Here is a 9,175-nt window from a genome sequence, read left to right as displayed (position 1 = left end):
AGAGATGGGGGCATGGAGGACTCTAGATTCATCAACTAAGAAGAGAAGGACTAAGAACTGGTGGCCAGGAGCAGACTTGCAGAATGCGCCCTTTGGAGATGTAATTTATTATATATGCCTGAGTGGGTTTTTTTGTTTGTGTGTTTTTTTAGAAAAAAGCTAAAGTGGATAAAGAGAAATACTTTTAACTGTTGGTGTATGGAGGGAATTATAATCAATGTAATGAAACAAGTTATATGAATTGTTGGATGTGAAACTGCTGATGTGCCCTGTAAACTTTCACTCAATCCACAATAAAAACCTTAAATTAAAAAAAAAAAAGAATATTTATTAAAAGCCTTACAGGGTACATGATTTTTGATTCAGCAAAGGCACTTTGTGGAATTTATCCTGGATGATTGCAATGATTTGTCCAAGAGCCTGTTTATCACAACTTTCTTTAAACTGACCAACACTAGAAACAATGTTAATGCAGAAAAAGTTGCTTAATAATAAATACATTGGTGTGCAAACTAATTACCAGGAACTTCCGCACAATGATTACATGTGTGGCGATTTCTGGCAGATTAATGCAATGGAAAAGGTACAAGGTATTTCACAGGTGAAAAATAATAGTAAATCCAGCCGGTGCTACCATTTGGGGTAAAAGTGTAGATTTTAATTTTAAAAATTGATATCCTGTACGTTTTGTTATACAACAAAACCTTTGAAAGCTGGAAACTGTATAAGGCAGAAACTTGTCAGAGAAGGAAAACCAAAATATTTTCCACAAAAATGAGAGGTAGGAAAATGGTAAGACTATACTCTGTCAAAAGCAGAAAGCTTTCTAGACCTGAAAAAAAGAAGACACTCCATCAAATCTGGCTCTCACAGATTTCACTGTATAGATTTTCACCACAATTTTAAAAAATAAAGAAATGAAACAACACACACAAAATTAGGGGACCTTCACATATGAGGGAGCTTCAGAAAGCTTGTGGAGAGAAACGGAATGAAAAGATTATGAAGTTTTCCCCACAAACTTTGAAGCTTCCTCATATATTATATATTTAATCCTCACAGCATCCCCATTGTACAGACTTGGAAGCCCAGGCTCATAGAAGTTCAAGAACTTAGCCCCAGGTCTCCTAGCCGGGAAGCAGCTAGGCTGGCTGGCACTAACCCAGCACAGGTTCCAATGCCTGAGCATGCGCCACCCTCCTCATTTGAGTGAAACTGTCATAACTTCTCCATGTTTGGTGGTTTTGCTTCTGCCTGTTTGCTTCTCTAGAGCTGTTGGCAGCAAATGCTCTAAACAAAAGGGCCTGTGTTCTTCTCTCGCTATGAAACGCTTGAGTCTCTCCTACACCAGTACAATGGTTCGTTAGATTTATAGCTCTGGCATCTAACATGGTGTTTAGCACATGTTGTTGTTGTTAAGTGCCATCAGGTGGTTCCAATTCATAGTGACCCTGTATAGCTTCCAATGAGTGGCTAGTGGGTTTGAACCACCAACCTTGTGCAGTACTTATCCTATAGGACATAGTAGGTGCTCAATAAATGTTGGGTGACAATCCTACCTTCCAGATAAGGTCTGCTTTGCCCTGGGATTCCCCCCCAGAGTCTTTGCAGTCCTGTCCCATGATAGCTGAGTTACAATCATGGGACAGTTTTTTCAGAACACAGTGAGGCCTCCTTTTTCTAGCAGGTGGTCCACCTGAAAGGAAATCAACCTAAAGAGCTAGAAGGTAGCCAAGAGTCAACGCTGCACCCCCTCCCTCTTGTGTGATTTATAGTTCAAGCCTGTCTGGTTTTCAATGAACCCTTTTGTCTGCCCCCTGGAGTTCCCCACACACAGAAAAAAACAAAAGCAGTGGACTTTGTTTCCCAAGCAGAGCAGCAGCTGAGACAAGCCACAAAGGGACTTAAAGCTGTCAACAACCCCATTCGGCGGCACTTTAGGTGGTTTAAAATCTGCTTTTCTGAAGGGAGAACCAAATGAGTGTGTGAGGTGAAGGCGAGGTTAGGGCCGCCCCTGGAGTGGGGCCTCCCCCAGGGCCCCGCACTCCTCTGACTCTGCAGCCAGACTTTCTTGGGATATCTCTCTGCCAGGAGAAATTCTAAACCTTTCACAGCTGCTTTCTGGTAATTTGTGGCTAGACTTGAGCTTGTCAGCTGAACCAGAGCCAAAGTCACTGTGGTTTCCTGGGGTCACTTGCGGAAAGCCTAGCGAATTGTTCTGGCGTTTCCAGCACGTACTACATCTGGGCTTCATTGATGATTTCACGGAGTTAGAAATACAGCTTTTATTTTTCTCCCCAAAGTGGCCCCAAACCAAAGACAGAAGATCTGCTCACTCACCCACCTCCCTGGTCACCCCACCCCAGTGTAAAGCCCATCCGCTTAGCATTTTGCAGGGGGCAAGGTGGGGCTGCACAGCTCCTCTTCCCCACATTTGAGTACCCTCTTCTTCTTACTGACACCCCTCCAACCACCAGGTCCCATGAGTAGCCCCCCCCCCCATCACTCTCAACTTCCTCAATCATAGCATGGAGATGATAAGATGCATCTTATAGGATGGTGGATCAAATGAGAGAATAAAAATAAAAGTGCTTTATAAATTGTAAATCTGTGTCATCAAACAAAAGCCTATTTTTGTACCATCCGAGAGCTAAGAATAGTTTTTGTATTTTGAAATTATTGGAAAAAAAAAAAAAAAGCAAAAGAAGAATAACCCATGGCTAATTAAAATTCACATTTCAGCATCCATAAATAAAGTTTTATTGGAGCACAGCCATGCCCATTCATTTACCTATGGTCTTTGGCTGCTTTGGAGTTCCTGGGTGATGCAGTTATGTGCTCAGCTGCTAATCAAAAGGTTAGAGGTTTGAGTCCACCCAGAGGTACTACAGAAAGCAGGTCTGGTGTTCTACTTAAAAAAAAAAAAAAAAAAATCAACCACTGAAAATGTTACACTGCACAGTTCTACTCTGACACACATGAGCACTCCAAGAGTTGGAATAGAACCCACACCAGCTACTCTGCCGGAGAAATTCGATAGGTTGTCTATTCCCATAAAGATGTACAATCTCAAAAACCCCAAGGAGCAGTTCTGCTCTGTCCTGTAGGGCCACTATGAGTAGAATGGACCCGATGGCACTGGGCTTGGGTTAGATTATCTGTCGATTTTTATCAGCACACTCACATTAGAAGGCCTGTCAGTGAGAAGCAACTTCAAAAGATACACTGTCACTGTGGAAAATTCTAGTAGCACCTCCAGTTAACATTTAAGAGAAGCCTTTGGCTCATATATACAGATTAAAATGAAAACGATTTCTGGGTAATAATATCTGTGATCCTCAGGAAGCTGTTCTTCTGGCTTATAGGCTGATAGTGTTTCATTTAGTCCTACAGCTCACCCAAGCTCCCACCCTTCTCCTGAGCTCCAGACCCCAGGAACCCAGTGCCACTGAACATCTTTACTCCATGCCTCAGGGCACCTAACTCAGCACCTCCAGTTCAACTCTTACACACCACACAGGGCTTCAGAGAATCTATGACTATCCACCCTGGAGACTGAGCCCAACACCCGGATTCCTCCCCCGCCCCTCCCAACTAATCACCACACCAACTAACCAAACAAACAAATTGACAGTAAGTCTATTCCAACTCATAGCAAAACCCTGTGTGTCAGAGTAGAACTGTGCTCCTTAGGTTCTCAGTGACTGATTTTTAGATGTTCAGATAGTAGTTGAAAGCAAACCATTTGCGCCATTATATATATTAACCAAAATCCAAACTCATTGTAACATCGCCAACTTATAATAACTCTATAAGAGAGAGTACAACTAGCCTATAGGGTTTCCAAGTCTGGATAGAACAGACTCTCATATTTTTGTCTGAGGAGCAGCAGGTGGATTCAAATACCGACATTTTCAGTTCCCAGCTCAGTCTTTAACCATTGTTAAATGGTTAAAGGCACCTGGGCACCTGGGCATATATTGTTGTTGTTAAGTGTTAAGTGCTGTTGAGTTGATTTCAACTCATAGCAACCCTGCATAGAGTTTCCAAGGAGCGGCTGGTGAGTCTGAACTTCTGGCCTTGCGGTTCAAACCGCCTTTCAATTCAGTGCTTATCCTACAGTGCCACACTATATTAAGGGCTCAAAGAAGGTTGCTGGAGTAAACAAAAGGGAAGAAGGAAAACATGGCCTGTCTTGGGTCCCTGCTCCTTGCAGTTTCTCCAGCACCACCCATCCCAGTCACAGGAAGTTCTCTCTGCCTCTTTTCAGCCCAAGGACTGGCCTCAAAAGCCCAAATTCACATGCAAATAGCTTAGACCTCCCTGTACCAAGTGTGGTCCTGGACCAGCAGCCATAGCCACACCTGGGAACTTTTCAGAAATGCAAATGACCAGGCCCCACCCCAACTGAGTCAAATCTGGGGTAGGTTGTGGGACAATCAGTGATTTAACAAGCCTTTCCAGGTGATTCTCTGAGTTTGAAAACTCAACCAGACCATGGCAGTACTGAGTTGACTATTGAGTAGCTGGGAAGACTGCCTCCAAGGCCTCTACCCCTGCACCAGCCTGCCATGGCAATAAAGCCTGAAATCAATCAGAAAACCAATCAGTAAAGCAGAACTGCCCTATCTTCCTCTTGTGTTTTTGTGTGCTGTGGAACCATGGTATTGAGGGGTTAACTTCACAGTTGAGTGTAGGTCTTTGGATAAGTTTCTTAACTTTTCTAGGCCTCAGTGTCATCAGTAAGAGTCAATGAAGGTACTGGTTACTCAGTGTAGACTCTTACCTTGCATGTCAGAGACGCAGGTTCGATTACTAGCCACTCATAGGAAGCCACCACCTATCTGGTAGTGGAGGCCTGTGTGTTGTTCCGATGCTGAACAGCAGACCCTTAGGGAGAACCTCCAGACTAAGATAGACTAGAAGGGAAGACTTGGCGATCTAATTCTGAAAATCCTATGGCAACACATTTGTTCTGGTCCGCAACGATCATCTGGTCCACAAAAGCAGCATTTCTTTTTGTTATCAGAGGTCACTCAACAGCAGCAACCAGCAAGTTTCTGCCAGCCTTAAAACCGCATGATGCCACAGGACACTTGTCCCAGCTCACCTCTGACTTGCCGCCTCCCTCAATGACCCTAGAGCCTTCAGGGAATGAGAAAATCCTCCATTCACCTCAGCATGGAGATGAAGAAACACTCACATCCCAGACACCCACACCTCAGCATCTTGTGGCCACCAGGCCCCATGGTGGGCTTTGAGTCAAAGACCCTGAAAGAAGCTATTTATCTGTAATACACTGGCCCAGGTGAGCCAGGCAAGTAGAGGCTGCTTCCCTAGGTGCCACCCCCACCAAGTCTGAGGCCTGGAGCTCGCTGCAGGCTGCCCTTGCCCAGGATGCTCAGCGTCACAGAAGCCAGGCCAATCTGGAGACACCTCCGTACCCAAGAGGCCAGGCAACCCCAGGAAGGGTAAGGAGCTGAGGCATTGCTTACTCACCGAGGGTGTGAGAGGTCCTTCTCCTAGAGGTTGAGTGCTGGTGTGTCTTTGGCATAAATACTGGAGCAATATAAAACCCCAGAGGCGGATCTTCTTTAAACAGAGTCCCTAAAAAGGCCAGCTGACGGTGTGTTAGCAATATTACCATATAAGGTGGTTTTTTCAATAAATCGGCCTTGGGGGTGGGGAAGGGGGAGTAGAGTGAATTATCATTTGAAAAATGTATGCAAAAGGACTCCAGTGGCAACAGCTCTGGTGCTGGAGGATTTGTTCCTTTTATGTTGCACTTGCATAAACAAAACTCACAACAGGCCTTATAAGCTGCCCAGAGTGAGGCCAGATGCGGCTCTGCTCCTGGAGAGAGAACCATACCAAGAATGGCAGTGGGCCTCCTCCCCGGCACCTCCCTTCTCATGGTGCATTCTGCCACTGCCCCTGGGTCTGCCTGGGACACCTCTACAGTGTCACCAAAGCGGGCAGCATTGTATCTTGTCTGGCACTAGACAAGATAGCCAAGTCTAAGGAAATGCCTCTAAGTCTGAGAAAGAAATCCCAGTGCCCTCCTCACATGCTGCTCCTTGACACATTTCCTGACCCCAAGACCAAGTCACCTGGGTGTCTTCAAGGCCTCTTAAGCCTCCTCTGGAACTTCACTCTCTCCTACCTCTACCCTGTCTTACTGCATTCCCTCTACCTGTCCAAAATATTGAGAAGTATAGACCAGGGACTGAGGCACACCTAGCAAGACTCACAAGACTGTAGAATTTTCCACAGTCCATGGTCCTCAAGGTCAATAGTTCAAAATTACCAGCTGTTCCAAGGGAGAAAGATGAGACTTTCTGCTCCTGTAAAAATTTACAGCCTCGGAAACCCTATGCAAGGTTGCTAGGAGTCAGAACTGACTCCAGGGCACACCACCACCATAGTCCTCACTCGTCTCTTCTAATTCTTGTGATTTCTCTGATTTTGTCTTCCACAATATCAGCTACAAGCTCTGTGGCGATTACTTTCAACTCTAACATTCCCACAGTCCCAATGTTTTTATTGTTAAGTGCTGTCAAGTCGATTCCAACCCATAGCGACTCTGTATAGGGTTTCCAAGGAGCAGCTGGTGAGCTTGAACCACCGACCTTGCAGTTAAAACAACTTTCCAGTCTGACGCATTAACTCACAGCGCCACACCAGGACTCCACAGTCCAATAGTTCATGCCAATCCAGACTAAAATTACCATCTGTGTATTGAAAATCCACACCCAGATGTTTCTCAGTCTCAGACACTCAGGCCATCTGAAAACAAGTCCTCTCCTCAAAGCTGCTGCTCCTCTTGGGTTCCCTTCACCACCATCCTCTCAGTTCTTCAAGTTTCTTTCTCTCCTTCATTTTACCACAACCACCTGAGCACTCTTTCCCTATGGTTCCCCACTCAAAAGTGCTTTTCAGCTGGGGGCCCCCCTCCATTCTAGTGTTGTGCTCTGCTTCAGGCTCTGTGTGGCCAGGAGGGAGGCACCACTTCCCTGAGGTACCCAGAGTGGCATACATATTGGACAAAGTAACAGTGAACACCTGTTGAGTTCGTTCTGATTCAATATTGACCTCATGTACAATAAAACCAAACATTGCCTGGTCCTGTGCCGTGCCCACAATCGTCCCTATACTTGAGCCCATTTTGAGGGGGGGTGGGGTGGGGTGGCAGTGCAGTTTAAAAGTATTCTAATGGCTTGTGTTCAGTGCAAACAAAGTATTTAAATTCACAATGTGGGTTTCATCAATTTTGGGGTATGTTGTAATATTTATAAGAATACTATTTTATTAATAGATTTTACTTTTGACATACAGATGTAGGTGTTTTCTGATTGTTAAGTAGTAGATAGGCTCTGGTAGCGTAGTGGTTATGAATCGGGCTGCGAACCTTAAGGTCAGCGGTTCGAAACTACCAGCCGCTCCGCGGGAGAAAGATGAGGCTTTCTACTCCCGTAAAGATTTACACCCTCGGAAACCCTGTACAGGGTCGCTATGGGTCGGACCCGACTCGATGGCACTTAACAACAACAACAACAACAAGGCTGTGTGAGGAAGTGCTAAATCATCATTCAGTGGGTCATTTGCTGTCTTTTCTCTTTTGCCATTTCTTGTTGGTGAATTATATCCTGATTTTCTCCAGTTTTTTTCCAGAGTCAGAGATATTAAGGGTAAAAGTTTGGACTTACATAGTATGATTTTAGTTATATCTTCTACTTCAATCCTCTTTATCTCTTTAATAGATTCTTGGTGTGGCGCTGTAGGATCAGCACTGGACTGAGAACCACAAGGTTGGCAGTTCAAACCTACCAGCTGCTCCTCAGAAACCCTATACAGAGTTGCTATGAGTCTGAACCGACTCAATGGCACTTATAACAACAACAATAACAACAGTTTCTTTCATGAAGTCCTGGTGTGGCACTGTAGGATAAGCACTGGACTGATAACTGCATGGTCAACAGTTCAAACCCACCAATGGCTCTTTGGAAACCCTTTACAAGGTCACTATGAGTTGGAACCAACTGGACAACTGGACCACACTTAACAACAACAATCTAAAAGGAGAAACTTAGCACTTTCTTGTTTTAAAATTTAAGTGTAAAATGTTAACTAGTGAAAATGAACACATTTTTGGCATCTATTAACCATTTATGTCTTTTTCTAGAATGACTTGTTCATGTCGTTTTCTATTGGATTGTTCATCTTTAACTTTTTAAGTTACACAACTTCTTTACATGTTTTAGTAGTGATATGATCACTCTTTTGCCTATTACAAGTATTGCAAATATTCCCCTTCCCCCCCAGTTTAATATTTGCCTTTTGATTTTGTTTGGCAGCATTTGCCTTACTAAAGTTTAAAATAATATAATCAAATATGCTTCTCCTTTTCAGTGTCTGTGCTTCATAGCATCCGAGGAAGGCTGAGGATCTCTTTTTAGCTTAAAAAAAAATTTAGGAACTCCTGTTTGACAGTTGTTGATCTTTTAATTTCTTCCAGAAAAGAAAATGCCACATATTCAAAGATACTTTAAAATATATTTGTCATTTTACTTTTGTCAAAATGGAAAGTTTTTTTCTGATTTAAAAGGAACATTATATATCTTTTTAATTCAGGGAAAAGAAACATATGAAGTAGAAATTAAAATTCTCCACCATCCAGATAACATTATGAACAAAAACTTTTCAGCAGTTAAACATATTTAGCAAAATGGTGTCATTTATTTTATATACTAAGGAGTCCTGGTGTGGCACTGTGGGCTAATTAATGTGCTAGACTACAAGGTAGGTTTGCAACTGCAAGGTCGTCAGTTCAAGTTCACTAGCTGCTCCTTGGAAACCCATATTCAGGGTCAGTATGGGTCAGAACTGACTTGAGGGCCCTTACCAACATGTAGTTCGTTTGACTTTTTATTATCTTTTCTTCGCTACTAGAATGCCACCTCCATGAAGGCAGTAATTTTCTTTCTTTTTGCTTACTGCTGTATCCCCAGTGCTTAAAAGAGGACCTAATCCATGTAGGCACTCAACAAGCATTTGTCAAATGAATAGTTAAATAAATCCTTTTATTTCACATTACAAAATGTCTTAGAATTTCTTTTTTTCATGTGTCCATAATATAGATTTCTATCATTATCTAATTTTTTGCATATATATATAT

The sequence above is a fragment of the Chrysochloris asiatica genome, unplaced genomic scaffold (genome assembly GCF_000296735.1).
Source record: "Chrysochloris asiatica unplaced genomic scaffold, ChrAsi1.0 scaffold00197, whole genome shotgun sequence".
NCBI lineage: Eukaryota > Metazoa > Chordata > Mammalia > Afrosoricida > Chrysochloridae > Chrysochloris > Chrysochloris asiatica.
The sequence above is the reverse complement of the archived record's forward strand: the minus strand, read 5'-3'. Positions refer to the sequence as shown.